The following is a 15093-nucleotide window of genomic DNA, read 5'->3' on the forward strand; positions in this document are numbered from 1 at the left end:
CTTCAGAACTGCCTTAATCCTTCGTGGCATAGATTCAACAAGGTACTGGAAACATTCTTCAGAGAGTTTGGTCCATATTGACATGATAGCATCACGCAGTTGCTGCAGATTTGTCAGCTGCACATCCATGATGCGAATCTCCCGGTCCACCACATCCCAAAGGTGCTCTATTGGATTGAGATCTGGTGATTGTGGAGGCCATTTGAGTACAGTGGACTCATTGTCATGTTCAAGAAACCAGTCTGAGATGATTCGAGCTTTATGACATGGCGCGTTATCCTGCTGGAAGTAGCCATCAGAAGATGGGAACACTGTGGTCATAAAGGGATGGACATGGTCAGCAACAATACTCAGGTAGGCTGTGGCGTTGACACGATGCTCAATTGGTACTAAGGGGCCCAAAGTGTGCCAAGAAAATATCCCCCACACCATTACACCACCACCACCAGCCTGAACCGTTGATACAAGGCAGGATGGATCCATGCTTTCATGTTGTTGACGCCAAATTCTGACCCTACCATCCGAATGTCGCAGCAGAAATCGAGACTCATCAGACCAGGCAACGTTTTTCCAATCTTCTATTGTCCAATTTTGGTGAGCCTGTGCGAATTGTAGCCTCAGTTTCCTGTTCTTAGCCGACAGGAGTGGCACCCGGTGTGGTCTTCTGCTGCTGTAGCCCATCTGCCTCAAGGTTCGACGTGTTGTGCGTTCAGAGATGCTCTTCTGCATACCTCGGTTGTAATGAGTGGTTATTTGAGTTACTGTTGCCTTTCTATCAGCTCGAACCAGTCTGGCCATTCTCCTCTGACCTCTGGCATCAACAAGGCATTTTCGCCCACAGAACTGCCGCTCACTGGATATTTTCTCTTTTTCGGACCATTCTCTGTAAACCCTAGAGATGGTTGTGCGTGAAAATCCCAGTAGATCAGCAGTTTCTGAAATACTCAGACCAGCCCGTCTGGCACCAACAACCATGCCACGTTCAAAGTCACTTAAATCACCTTCCCCATTCTGATGCTTGGTTTGAACTGCAGTAGATCGTCTTGACCATGTCTACATGCCTAAATGCATTGAGTTGCTGCCATGTGATTGGCTGATTAGAAATTTGCATTAACGAGCAGTTGGACGGGTGTGCCTAATAAAGTGGCCGGTCAGTGTATAATGCATGCATAAGTGTAAAAACAAGTGTATTGTTTATGACACTAGATAAATAGTCAGTCTGTATGTTGCACTAACCCGAGTCAGCATATTTTACTGCACGTGTCAAATGTACAGATGTTATCGCACAGTTTCAGGATATCGCAACCTCAGAGTTTGTTATATATGTCTGGACCACAAGTGCACAGCAGAGCTTTGAAACAGTGAAACAGTTGATTGTACACAGTCCCGCGCTGACCTTGTTTGACCCTGATCTGCCCACCATCGTAACCACTGACACTTCAGATTATGGGGTTGGGGCTGTGCTGACTCAAATACACCCAGACAACTCAGAGAGAACAGTGGCGTTCGCGTCACGCACGCTTTCATCAGCAGAGCGGAAGTACTCCATTGTGGAGAAAGAAGCTTTGGGGTGTGTCTGGGCTACAGAGAAATGGAGGACCTACCTGTGGGGCAGACGCTTCACATTACGTACAGACCACAGCCCCCTCACTACACTACTCTCCTTTAAGGGGCTGGACAGAGCTGGTATCCGAAAAGCTAGGTGGTCGGCTAGGTTGCTGTCGTTTAATTATGACATGCAGTACAGACCTGCCACAGAAAATCTCACAGCTGATTGTCTGTCCAGGCTCCCGTTGCTAACTGCTGATCAGGGACAGGAGGATGAGCTGGAGGTGGTGGCACTCATCGGCAGCTTCTCAGCTGTGTCTGCAGATGAATTCAAGGAGGCTTGTCAATCATGCCCTGTTCAGTCACAGCTGCGCGAGTTCATCACCACAAGATGGCCACACTCGGGTCTGGATCCAACACTGACACCCTACTACAGACTGAGAGCAGAACTGTCCATAGTGGATGGATGTGTCCTGTGGGGAGACCATCATCTACTGGTGCCACAGCAACTGCAGCCACAACTGATACGACTGGCTCATGAGACACATCAGGGCATCGTCAGAACGAAACAACGTCTCAGGGACCTCTACTGGTGGCCTGGGATGGATGCACAAGTTGAAGCCACAATCAAATCTTGCCTCACATGTCAGCAGCATGACAAGACAGCTGTTACACATACTATGCCTATGCAACTTGTTCCATTACCAGATGCTGCATGGGAAAAAGTAGCAATAGACATTGTAGGCCCTTTTGAGTCCACAGCCCCTGGTTGCCGTTTTGCTATTACCCTCATAGATTACTTTAGCAAGTGGCCTGAGGTTGCATTCACGTCCCAAGTTACTTCTGCATCAGTGATCCACTTCCTGTCTACAGTGTTCAGCAGGGAAGGAAACCCAAAAGAGTTAATCTCAGACAATGGTAGTCAACTGATTTCACAGGAAATTGAATCTTTTCTCAAGGACAGGGGAATTGCACTCAAACGCTCCTCACTCTACTACCCCCAGGCCAATGGGAAAATTGAGATATTTAATTTATGTCTGAAGGATAGTCTACTGACTGCGAAAATAGAAGCAAAGGAGTGGACGGCATCAACCAGAGACTTTCTACAGGTCTACAGGGCAACCAGGCACGCCATCACTCAATGCTCCCCTGCAAAGCTGTTACACGGACGTAAGATGCACACCAAACTCCATGTGACAGGCCTCCACAAACCAAAGCCTGTCACATCCCTACAGGCACAAAACACAGCACAAGTAGTGAAAGAGAAACAGAGGAAGATGAAGGAGTATGCAGATAAGAAGAGAAGGGTAAAAGCAGTGCACTTTCCTCCTGGGTCTTGGGTCAGAGTTAGGAGACCAGGTATACTACGCAAGAGACAGTGAAAGTACTCTCGCCCTCTTCAGGTACATGAGCAAAGAGGCCAGTACACTTACAGACTGTCTGATGGGCGCACCTGGAATGCATCCTATCTCACGTCAGCCCTACCCCTTCAGGGTCACGCGGACCCTGGGCAGGCCCTTCCTCCCGAGGGGCCTGACATAGACTGTAGCTGAGTCCAGCCTGACCCACTACATGCTCAGCCCCCTCTGTGAGAGGTCAGCGTCAGGAGGCCGCCCGCTTGGGCACAGGACTATGTTATGTGAGGACGGTAAACTAAAACGAGTAGCCTATTGTTGGTATGAAACTGTTATTTTGAGACTGTTATTTCTTATAGACCTAGTACTGTCTGTATGAAACTGTTATTTCAAAACTGTTATTTTTTAATGACCTAGTAGTGTCTGCATGAGACTGTTATTTCGAAACTTATTTGTTTTATGGTCAAGGTATTCTGTTGTTATTGTAAGACTGTTCATAGCGTATACAGTTCGGCATAAGCACCACAGTGATTGTATAGTTGGCGACGGAAATGTTATCTTTTGCAAAGAGGGTATGTGGTCTTGAGTTGATGCAGTTGGAGGACAGTAGGGGAAGCTAGAGGATAAGATAGGGTGTAAGTGACTGTAAGAGGGGAGAAGGAGTGTGACATGGGTTGTTCAAGTAAAGAAGCATATGCTAATGTGACCGGTGTACTTTTTCAGTTGCGTTGTGTAGGAAAGACAGGACAACTTCTCTCATGCATGGGATCTGTATTCTGTCGCCTGTCGCATATAAACAAAACAGGACAGGTTTCAGGAAACTTCAGATCAGCTCCTACTGTAGCCTGCGCAAGAATTGGGACCCACATTAGACATAAGACACATTAGGAATGGATAAAATAAATTACAGGGGCAGACAAAAATGAACACATACCTCTTTCTACATGTCCAGAGCGGGAAAGAGACAGAGGTCAGGGGGAACATACGTTTTGGGGCTACTAACAGGAAATGAGGTCACAACAGGGAGGGGCTACTATAAGCGTTTCCTGATGATAAAATAAAATAATGTTAGCAATGAAAATAATAATCATGTGGTGATACTTTGTGTAATTATATAAAAAGTTTTGGTTATGACGTTTTTAACCATGCTACATTCACCCCCTAGAATTACACAAAAATTGGAACATATCACAAATTGCAATCACCCAACAACACAGCACCCACAATAAAGTCAGCAATACCTGCCATCTACTAAGGTTAGGAGGGCCACAGACTGGCGAAGCGCCAAACCATATCTAAAACCACTCCACGGACAAAACAAGGTGCCTTTTACACCTCACCAAAATGGGCACAAAGGGGCGACGGCTCACAAAACGAAATCAACCAAATAAAAAAAAGGATTGGCAAATTCCACAGTGGACATTACATGAACCAAACAGCAATGTAGGCCTACATTACACTACCCATATAAACACATTAGGCCTAAAACAAAAAGGAGGCAGACTGTGGAGCAACAGTAAAGTGTGGACTGAACCATGGTTTCAATCAACCTATGAACTGGCCTCACTACCCTGCCATACCTAGAGCGAACACTATTCTCAGGGCTCTGAGGTAGGATGTCAGTAAGGGGAGGGGCATGGGGCAAGGGGACGGTGTGAGATGAGCAGCATCATCGGTGGGGAGGACATCTACTGCAGGGGAGGGGGCGCACTCAACAGGTAAGTGACTGACACTCTCCATCTCTGCATGGCTGGACTGATCACAGACCCAGGAAGCAGTGCGATCATGTTCACCTGGGTTCTGCCATGAGGATGAATCCGCCCCTGAATGCTCGGCCTCACTGTCAGGCTCTGACACTGCCGCTTCAGGATCAGGCATGTGCAGCGTAGAGGGGTCATGGGACACTGTGTCAACACCCTGGACAAGATCTCCCTCCATAACCAATGTGTTGTCGAGAGGGAGGAAGTTGACTGATAGGAGGAGGTTCCTGTGGACAACCCTCACACGACCATTGCGGTCCCTGATCCTGTAGATGTGGAACTGTGGCTTGGAAGCAACAACAGTGTGAACATCCGGCTCCCACTTGTCGGCTAGTTTCTGCTTGCCTCTTCCGCCTCTTTTCACCACTAGGACCCGGTCACCAACAAAAAGAGGTAAGCCCTTGGGGTCCGCGATGGTGTAGCGGTCTACGCATCGGTTTTGTGTCGACGCAGTTGCCCACTGGGGACCGGGGTTCACGCTTCGGTCTCGTCAGATCCGACTATGGCCGGACTCCATGAAGCAGCAATAATTGGCAACGCTGTCTTCTGGAGGGGGGGGAGTCGGCTTGTGTTCGTCACATGAATGCGTCTCTGTGTGTGTCAGAAAAAGCAGTGGTTCGGCCTGGATTCGCCTGGTGAGGCGAATCCTTTGAGACTGCCGGCAGGAGAGATACAGTTGGCGAACGCACGCAGTACAAGGGTGGGTGTTTGAACTAAAATAGGGATCGATTGGCCACTAAATTGGGAGAAAAAGGGAAAAATCAGAAATAAATTTATTAAAAAAAAAAAAGAGGTAAGCTCTTGACTCTTTTGTTGTACTGGTCTGACTGATTTTTTTGCTCCACAGACGAGTTCTTCTGGGCCAGCAACATGGCAGACTGCAGATCGGCAGCCAGAGACTTCACATATTCATTGTAGTCGCAGACTGACTCGTCACGCAGGACGTTCTTGAACAACAGATCGGCTGGCAGGTGCGGAACCCTCCCAAACATCAAATAGAGTGGGGCAAAGCCAGCCGTCTCGTGCTGCGTGCAGTTGTAGGCAAAAGTCATGATTTGGACCATCTGAGGCCACTTGTGCTTTGACTTTGGCGGGAAGGAATGCAACATGCTACCCAGAGTAAGATTGAAACGTTCAGTGCCCCCATTCCCTATGAGATGGTAAGGGGAGGTTCGGGACTTCCCAACGCCTGACAACTCCAGAAGCTCAGCAATCAGCTCGCTTTCAAAATTAGCCCCTTGGTCAGAATGAAGGCGCTGCGGGAAACCGTAGACACAAAAAAGTTTTCCCACAGCTTCTTGGCCACCCGCTTCGCAATATGGTCTTGACAGAGGAAGGCATGTGCTAACTTGGTAAAATGGCCAGTTATGACGAGAACATCCACAGACTTGCTGTTGTTGTCTTCAGCAGACCAAAAGTCGATACACACAAGTTCCAGTGGAGCCGAAGTTGTAATGCTCTCCAGCGGGGCCCTTGCTGCCGGCTCTGGAGTCTTGCTGAGCACGCATCTGGGACAGTTCCTGACATAGCTTCGCACATCCCTCTCCATATCGTACCAGAAAAAGCGCTGACGGACCAGCGACAATGTACGAAGCTGCCCCTGGTGACCAGCCAGGTCGTGAACGCCACCCAAGGCCTGCGATTTCAGGGAGTCTGGAAGAACGAACTGGAACCTCCTGTGTTTGGTCACTTGGTCCTTTGAGACTCTGTACAGGGTTCCATCCAACACGGTAAGTTTCTCCCATTGCTTCAGAATCCATAACACCATCATGCTCTCCTTATCCCGCTCATGCCTTGAAGGTCTCCGCTTCTTCTCAACGAAGTGTAGGACTCTCCTGATGGTAGGATCCTGTCTCTGGTGGCTCTGCAGGTCTGTGGATGAGAGTGAGGAGAACACATCTTGGCCAGGAGGAGCTAGCCCGCCAAGGTGACCAGCCAAGGAAGCCAAGGAAACTCCCAATCACCACAGGAGGAGAGGAGAGATGACACATCCTCTTCGGACAATGACACGCCACCAGTAGCACACAGAGAGTGGTTCTCGGCAGACTGAGCCAGACAGGTCACATGGAATGCATCTTGCACACAACTGTCGTCGATGCTGCACACTTGTTCCAGCAACTCTGAGTAGGGCTCTGACAGGAGACGCTGGCCCAGAGGTTTGACAAAGGGAGTCCTGCTGAGAGCATCAGCTACCACATTCAGTCTGCCTGGGACATGTTTGATCTCAAACGAGTATGGGGACAGTTTAGAGACCCAGCGCTGCTCACACGCATCCAACCTCAGCTTCCATCATGATGTATGTGAGCGGGTTGTTGTCAGTCCAGACGGTGAACTTGTGGCCCTTGAGCCAGTGGCTGAACTTGTCACACATGGCCCATTTCAAAGTGAGGAACTCGAGTCTGTGAGCAGGATACTTCGCTTGGCAGCGACTGAGGGCTTTACTGGCAAATGCGATGGGTCGGGCTTTGTCTTCGCCGGCAGGGACCTGGGACAACACTGCACCCAAACCATCCAGAGAGGCATCAGTGGAGAGGATGAATGGCCTGTTGAAATCTGGATGGGCCAGAATGACAGAGTGAAGCAGTGCAGACTTCAGGCCCTCAAAAGCCCTCTCACAAGCCGGATCCCAGTCCTGGGGAGTCAGTGTTCAGAACGTCCCCGCTCTCCTGCAGCCTCTAGAACCCTTCAGCTTGCGCTTCTGTCCTCCAGTCAAAGCAAAGAGAGGCTTTACCATCTTCGAACAACCAGGGATAAAATGCTGATAGTACAGTGCCATGCCAAGAAAACACCTAATCTTCTCCTGGGAGGGGGTGCAGCCATCAGTTTCCATCAGATCATCTTTCTTGAACCCGGAGATGACAGTGACCTTTTCCTGGTCAACAGAGACTCCACTGACATCAACCACATGACCTAGGAATCTCACAGACTTCCTCAAATAGTTACACTTCTTCTGTGAGAGCTTCAGGTTACTGGCTCTGAGTCTGGTAAAGACGACCTCCAGCCGCCCCAGTGCTTCTTCCTCCGACGGAGCAAACACCAGCAGGTCATCCAGGTAACAGAGGAGGCTGGAGAAGTTCAGGTCACCAAAAATGCTAAGCATCATGTGCATGAACGACGCCGGACTGTTGCACAGACCTTGGGGGAGCCGATTATATTCATACAGGCCGAGGGCTGTTGAAGGCTGTGAACTTCCTGTCAGACTCATGGAGCGGGATGTTGTAGAACCCTGAAGTCAGGTCCATGGTGCTGAACAGGGCGTTTTCTCCCAGGGCAGCGAGGCAGTCCGCCTGATAGGGCAACAGGTGAGCATCTTTGACAGTCTTGGCATTGAGACATCGAAAGTCGGTGCAGATCCTCAGGTCTCCATTCTTTTTCCAGACCATCACGAGGGGGGAGGCATACTCACTGATCGATTTACTGATAATGCCTTTCATCTCCATGTCTGACAGCACCTCTCTCAGCTGTTGATAGTGGCTGGGGGGGACACGGCGGTAAGGGAGGCGGAAGGGGCGGTCATCAGAGAGATGGATGCGGTGGACGAACCCCTTCGCTTCTCCACAATCCAGCTTATCCCTGGAGAAGACATCCTGGTAAGAGAGCACAAGTTCAGCCAACTTCCTCCTACAACTCTCAGTTACCTCACAGCCATCAACATCAATGTCTCCCAAGCCACAATCCTTCAGCAGCTGCACCGGGTCTCCAGCTGACTGTGGAGGCGAACTACGTGAGTCAGAGGCATCGATACCCGATCTGCACATCCCCTGAGTGATAGGTAAATCTTCCACAGCCAGGCAGGGGAAAATATCAGCTATCTTGGCGTTCTGGCGCAGTGTTATGGTTTTAGGTGTCGGGTTCAATACTTTGATAGGCACCCAGCGGTACCCCCACATGGGTGTCACAACTCGTCCCACCAAGATGTTTCTGGGCGTCGAACGTGCAGCAGTCGGCTCCACCATCACGGTGCTCCCAGTGAGATAGGAGACCCACTGGGCAGCTTCCCCCACACCACATACTCGCGCTGGGGAAGGAGTGTGACAGCCTCTCTCAGTTGCACAGTACCCACAACATCTGGCACCTCCGGGCCTGACCACTGAGAAATACAGCTCAGCAGCTGGAGAAACTGCTCACAATCAGGGTCAGTGTTGCTTGAGGAGATAAGCTTCCCGTACATGTCATCCCCCTTCATTTTCTGAATGATAGGTCTGAGAACATTGCTCGCTACAATAAACTCATCCTTTTGGTTCGGAACAACGAATGATGGAACAGTGAATTTAAAACCATAAACATCAATCTCCAACTCATAAATGCACTTTGGTCTAGTCATACCACCACCACAACCAACAAGGACAACATTGGGTGGCGCTGGCTGGGGACAGGGTAGAGCCCCAGAATCTCTAAGCTCACTCTCTGCAGCTTCACTGAGGGTACATGACATACTGCCCGAATCTAGCATACCTTTCAACACAACTTTGTCATCAATCTTAACAAGAGCATAAAACAACTCACTACTCTGCTCTACCCTCTGAGAGCCTGTCAGTATGCCTATCTCATCTCCAGGTGATGCACTACAGGTCTGTACATAACGTGAATGCAAGTCTTCTTCTTTACTGAGGGTTAAATCACTATTGCCCCTCTACCCCTCTCATCACACGGGCACTCTAGTTTAAATCTGCAGCGGGAGACTGTGCTGGCGTAACTGGGGGCTGGGGGCCCGTGGGGCATACATTCACAAAGTGCCCAGGCTGATGACAGTGGAGACAAAGTCTGTGAAACCTGCAGTGTGAATAGGTTGTGTGACTACTGTCACCACACACAGCATGGGGAACTGGACTGAGCGTGAGTGCGTTCTGGCATGCTGGAATAGCCTCCTGACCGGCGGGGTTGGATCTGGGGCCGGCGGGAGTTACTCTTAGACCGGTGAGAGTAGTTATGGGACTGGGTGGGAGCCTGGCCTGAGGTAGCTAGCGTTGCCGTACACAGAGACAGGACCTTGTCAAACAGGGCAGTAACCTGCTGAACGTTCACATCAGTAACAGGCACAGTGGGCATAGGAGGAGACTGAGCGGCCAACACAGGGAGTTGTTGAGACTGACTGGGAACAAGAGTATATGCAGTGGCAGATGCAGACTAAACCGGTGGAGAGGTTACCACGACAGGCTGGTGCTGTGTGCCACAGTGAGGGGCTGGCCCCATCCATTCGTGTGTGCAGACTGAGACGTTTGCATGTTGGGGATGGGCAGCTGTGCTCTTCAGACTCCTCACATGACCATCCAACCTCTCCTGGACTTCAGCTGCTGTCCACTGCTCCACGGGCTTGAACTGGAAATACAGTGCCAGTCTGGGGTCAGGGCAATGAGTGATAAACATCATGACTACCTCAGCACTCGGATCCTCAACACTCTTGTCTCGCCTGCGGAGGCTCTCATCAGCAACATCGATGGCTTTGTTCAGTCGGATCCAATAATCCATTGCACTCTCTGACACGTGTGGCACAGTCCCATAAAAGTCCTTCATAGGCATGCTGGAGTATGAGCTAGCTGAAATTGCACTTGAGGATGTCAAATATTGTGGTAGGAAGCTCAGCTGGACTGACTCCAGGATGATTACGGAATGACACTTTCACCACATCTCTAGCTTTACCACTCAGCCTGCTCATTATCAGGTCAGACCTCCCAGCATCTGAGCCGCAGGCCATCCTGCTCATGTATCTCCTCATCATATCTTCCCACTCATGAATGGAAAATGTCTCAGCCTCGTCACCTTTAAAAAGGGGAGGGGGCTTGGACTCTGACTGGACTACGACTTTAAGCTGTGTGGGATCGATAGTTACATTCTGGTTGTCTAGAGGCTGGGACTGAGACTGGGGGCTGCTGGCCAGTGCATGGCATGGAAGCTAGCAGCGATATTGTCACTAATCTGCTTAGCTAAAACAGTAATAACACTGCCCAGTGTTTCAGTCGTAACAACAACCTGGGGGGAAGTCTGCTGAGACAGGTGGGGGGCGTGTACGATAGGTGTTGAACTGGCAGAGGGGCCTGACACACTAAACAGTGACTCATCATTCCCCTGATCAAGGCCGCCCACAACAGGACACACGGACCTAGACCTAGCTCTCCCATACCCAACCGGCAATACTAACTGCCCTCTACCCACACTAGTGGGCTGTCCCCTTCCCGTACCATGAATGAACTGTCCCCTTCCCACACCATCAGTAACATCATGCCCATCAGAGAAAGAGCTAACGGGTGTATTGAAAATATCTCTGCTAGCATGTCTCAATTAGACTATAACAGTGCATAAACAAACACAATGAAACAAAAGCAAACGAATTCACAGCATCAAAACATCCAGCCTATGGCTTCAAATACCCTAACAAGATCACAGGAAATAGTTTACCTAAAACAAAACCAATTCTCTTCTACCCATAAATAAACATACACAGCTCTAGCCAGCACCATTTGCGGGAAAAAACTCAACAGAAAAAAATTCCCCCCCACACACACAGTCGTCACCATTCAGCACGGAGCTTAGCTAGCTGGCTAGCATCTGTAGCACTGTTAGCATAGCAGGCTAACCCTGATACCATGAATGGAGCGGGGCGGGCTGAAAGAAGACGGCGGCTGCAGCAGGTGGCGCCGCTTTCTCGGGTCGGACGGGTCATAGGGCAGCAGGTGGAGAGGCTTTCTCGGGTCGGACGGGTCATAGGGCAGCAGGTGGAGAGGCTTTCTCGGGTCGGACGGGTCATAGGGCAGCAGGTGGAGAGGCTTTCTCGGGTCGGACGGGTCATAGGGCAGCAGGTGTGGCCGGTGTACTGTTTCACTGCGTTGTGTAGGAAAGACAGGACAACTTCTCTCATGCGTGGGATCTGTATTCTGTCTGTCGCATATAAACAACACAGGACAGGTTTCAGAACACGTCAGACCAGCTCCTGCTGTAGCCTACGCCAGAACTGGGACCCACATTAGACATAAGACACATTAGGGATGGATAAAATACATTACAGGGGCAGACCAACATGAACACATGCCTCTTCCTACATCTCCAGAGCGGGGAAGAGGCAGAGGTCAGGGGGAACACACGTTTTGGGCTACTAACAGGAAATGAGGTCACAACAGGGAGGGGCTACTAACAGAAAATGGGGTCACAACAGGGAGGGGCTACTAACAGGAAATGAGGTCACAACGGGGAGGGACTACTAACAGGAAATTGGACCAGAACAGGGAGGGGCTACTATCAGGAAATGAGGCCACAACGGGGAGGGGCTACTAACAGGAAATGAGGTCACAACAGGAAGGGGCTACTATAAGCGTAGTAATAATAATAATAATCATGTGGTGATACTTTGTGTAATTATACAACACGTTTTGGTTATGACATTTTTAACTATGCTACACTAACAGACGTGTGTCTTCGAGTGGTCCCTTAGCAACACAACAAATACCACACCTCCTCTCTCGGCACCCTGTCATATGCCTTCTCTAAATCCACAAAGACACAATGTAAGTCCTTCTGGCCTTCTCTAGTATCCTTATCCATCAACATTCTCAAAGCAAACATCACATCTGTGGTGCTCTTTCATGGCATGAAACCATACTGCTGCTCGCTGATCATCACCTCTCCTCCTCTTAACCTAGCTTCTATTACTCTCTCCCATATCTTCATGCTGTGGCTGATCATCACCTGTCCTCCTCTTAACCTAGCTTCTATTGCTCTCTCCCATATCTTCATGCTGTGGCTGATCACCACCTCTCCTCCTCTTAACGTAGCTTCTATTACTCTTTCCCATATCTTCATGCTGTGGCTGATCACCACCTCTCCTCCTCTTAACGTAGCTTCTATTGCTCTCTCCCATGTCTTCATGCTGTGGCTGATCATCACCTGTCCTCCTCTTAACCTAGCTTCTATTACTCTCTCCCATATCTTCATGCTGTGGCTGATCATCACCTGTCCTCCTCTTAACGTAGCTTCTATTACTCTTTCCCATATCTTCATGCTGTGGCTGATCATCACCTCTCCTCTTAACGTAGCTTCTATTACTCTTTCCCATATCTTCATGCTGATGCTGATCATCACCTCTCCTCCTCTTAACCTAGCTTCTATTACTCTCTCCCATGTCTTCATGCTGTGGCTGATCATCACCTCTCCTCCTCTTAACCTAGCTTCTATTACTCTCTCCCATGTCTTCATGCTGCTGCTGATCACCACCTCTCCTCCTCTTAACCTAGTTTCTATCACTCTCTCCCATATCTTCATGCTGCTGCTGATCACCACCTCTCCTCCTCTTAACCTAGTTTCTATCACTCTCTCCCATATCTTCATGCTGTGGCTGATCATCACCTCTCCTCCTCTTAACCTAGCTTCTACTACTCTCTCCCATGTCTTCATGCTACTGCTGATCACCACCTCTCCTCCTCTTAACCTAGTTTCTATCACTCTCTCCCATATCTTCATGCTGTGGCTGATCATCACCTCTCCTCCTCTTAACCTAGTTTCTATTACTCTCTCCCATGTCTTCATGCTGTGGCTGATCATCACCTCTCCTCCTCTTAACCTAGCTTCTATTACTCTCTCCCATGTCTTCATGCTGTGGCTGATCATCACCTCTCCTCCTCTTAACCTAGCTTCTATTACTCTCTCCCATGTCTTCATGCTGTGGCTGATCATCACCTCTCCTCCTCTTAACCTAGCTTCTATTACTCTCTCCCATGTCTTCATGCTGTGGCTGATCATCACCTCTCCTCTTAACCTAGCTTCTATTACTCTCTCCCATGTCTTCATGCTGTGGCTGATCATCACCTCTCCTCTTAACCTAGCTTCTATTACTCTCTCCCATGTCTTCATGCTGTGGCTGATCATCACCTCTCCTCTTAACCTAGCTTCTATTACTCTCTCCCATATCTTCATGCTGTGGCTGATCATCACCTCTCCTCTTAACCTAGCTTCTATTACTCTCTCCCATGTCTTCATGCTGTGGCTGATCATCACCTCTCCTCTTAACCTAGCTTCTATTACTCTCTCCCATGTCTTCATGCTGTGGCTGATCATCACCTCTCCTCCTCTTAACCTAGCTTCTATTACTCTCTCCCATATCTTCATGCTGCTGCTGATCACCACCTCTCCTCCTCTTAACCTAGTTTCTATCACTCTCTCCCATATCTTCATGCTGTGGCTGATCATCACCTCTCCTCCTCTTAACCTAGTTTCTATTACTCTCTCCCATGTCTTCATGCTGTGGCTGATCATCACCTCTCCTCCTCTTAACCTAGCTTCTATTACTCTCTCCCATGTCTTCATGCTGTGGCTGATCATCACCTCTCCTCCTCTTAACCTAGCTTCTATTACTCTCTCCCATGTCTTCATGCTGTGGCTGATCATCACCTCTCCTCCTCTTAACCTAGCTTCTATTACTCTCTCCCATGTCTTCATGCTGTGGCTGATCATCACCTCTCCTCTTAACCTAGCTTCTATTACTCTCTCCCATGTCTTCATGCTGTGGCTGATCATCACCTCTCCTCTTAACCTAGCTTCTATTACTCTCTCCCATGTCTTCATGCTGTGGCTGATCACCACCTCTCCTCCTCTTAACCTAGCTTCTATTACTCTCTCCCATGTCTTCATGCTGCTGCTGATCACCACCTCTCCTCTTAACCTAGCTTCTATTACTCTCTCCCATGTCTTCATGCTGTGGCTGATCATCACCTCTCCTCTTAACCTGGCTTCTATTACTCTCTCCCATGTCTTCATGCTGTGGCTGATCATCACCTCTCCTCCTCTTAACCTAGCTTCTATTACTCTCTCCCATGTCTTCATGCTGTGGCTGATCATCACCTCTCCTCCTCTTAACCTAGCTTCTATTACTCTTTCCCATATCTTCATGCTGTGGCTGATCATCACCTCTCCTCTTAACGTAGCTTCTATTACTCTTTCCCATATCTTCATGCTGATGCTGATCATCACCTCTCCTCTTAACCTAGCTTCTATTACTCTCTCCCATGTCTTCATGCTGTGGCTGATCATCACCTCTCCTCTTAACCTAGCTTCTATTACTCTCTCCCATGTCTTCATGCTGCTGCTGATCATCACCTCTCCTCTTAACCTAGCTTCTATTACTCTCTCCCATGTCTTCATGCTGTGGCTGATCAACTTCATACTTTGCTACAGTTCTGCACATCACCCTTGTTCTTGAACATCGGTACCAGTATGCTCCTTCTCCACTCCTCGGGCACCCTCTCACTTTCCCCACTGCCATGCCTCCATAAACATGACGGCGTGTCATTAGTTACAGGATTTAAATCTGAGCCAGAACCGCAGTTCAGACCGCCGTGAAGGCTGCAGCGAGCTGAATGCTGCGGCTCAGCGCTTTTATTTTGGAAAAGAAAGATTAGCGGAAATGACGTGTGCGGAAGCTGTGCGTCTCCTTCTTCGTGGAC

Source organism: Lampris incognitus, chromosome 14 (genome assembly GCF_029633865.1).
Source record: "Lampris incognitus isolate fLamInc1 chromosome 14, fLamInc1.hap2, whole genome shotgun sequence".
In the NCBI taxonomy this organism is placed as follows: Eukaryota; Metazoa; Chordata; class Actinopteri; order Lampriformes; family Lampridae; genus Lampris; species Lampris incognitus.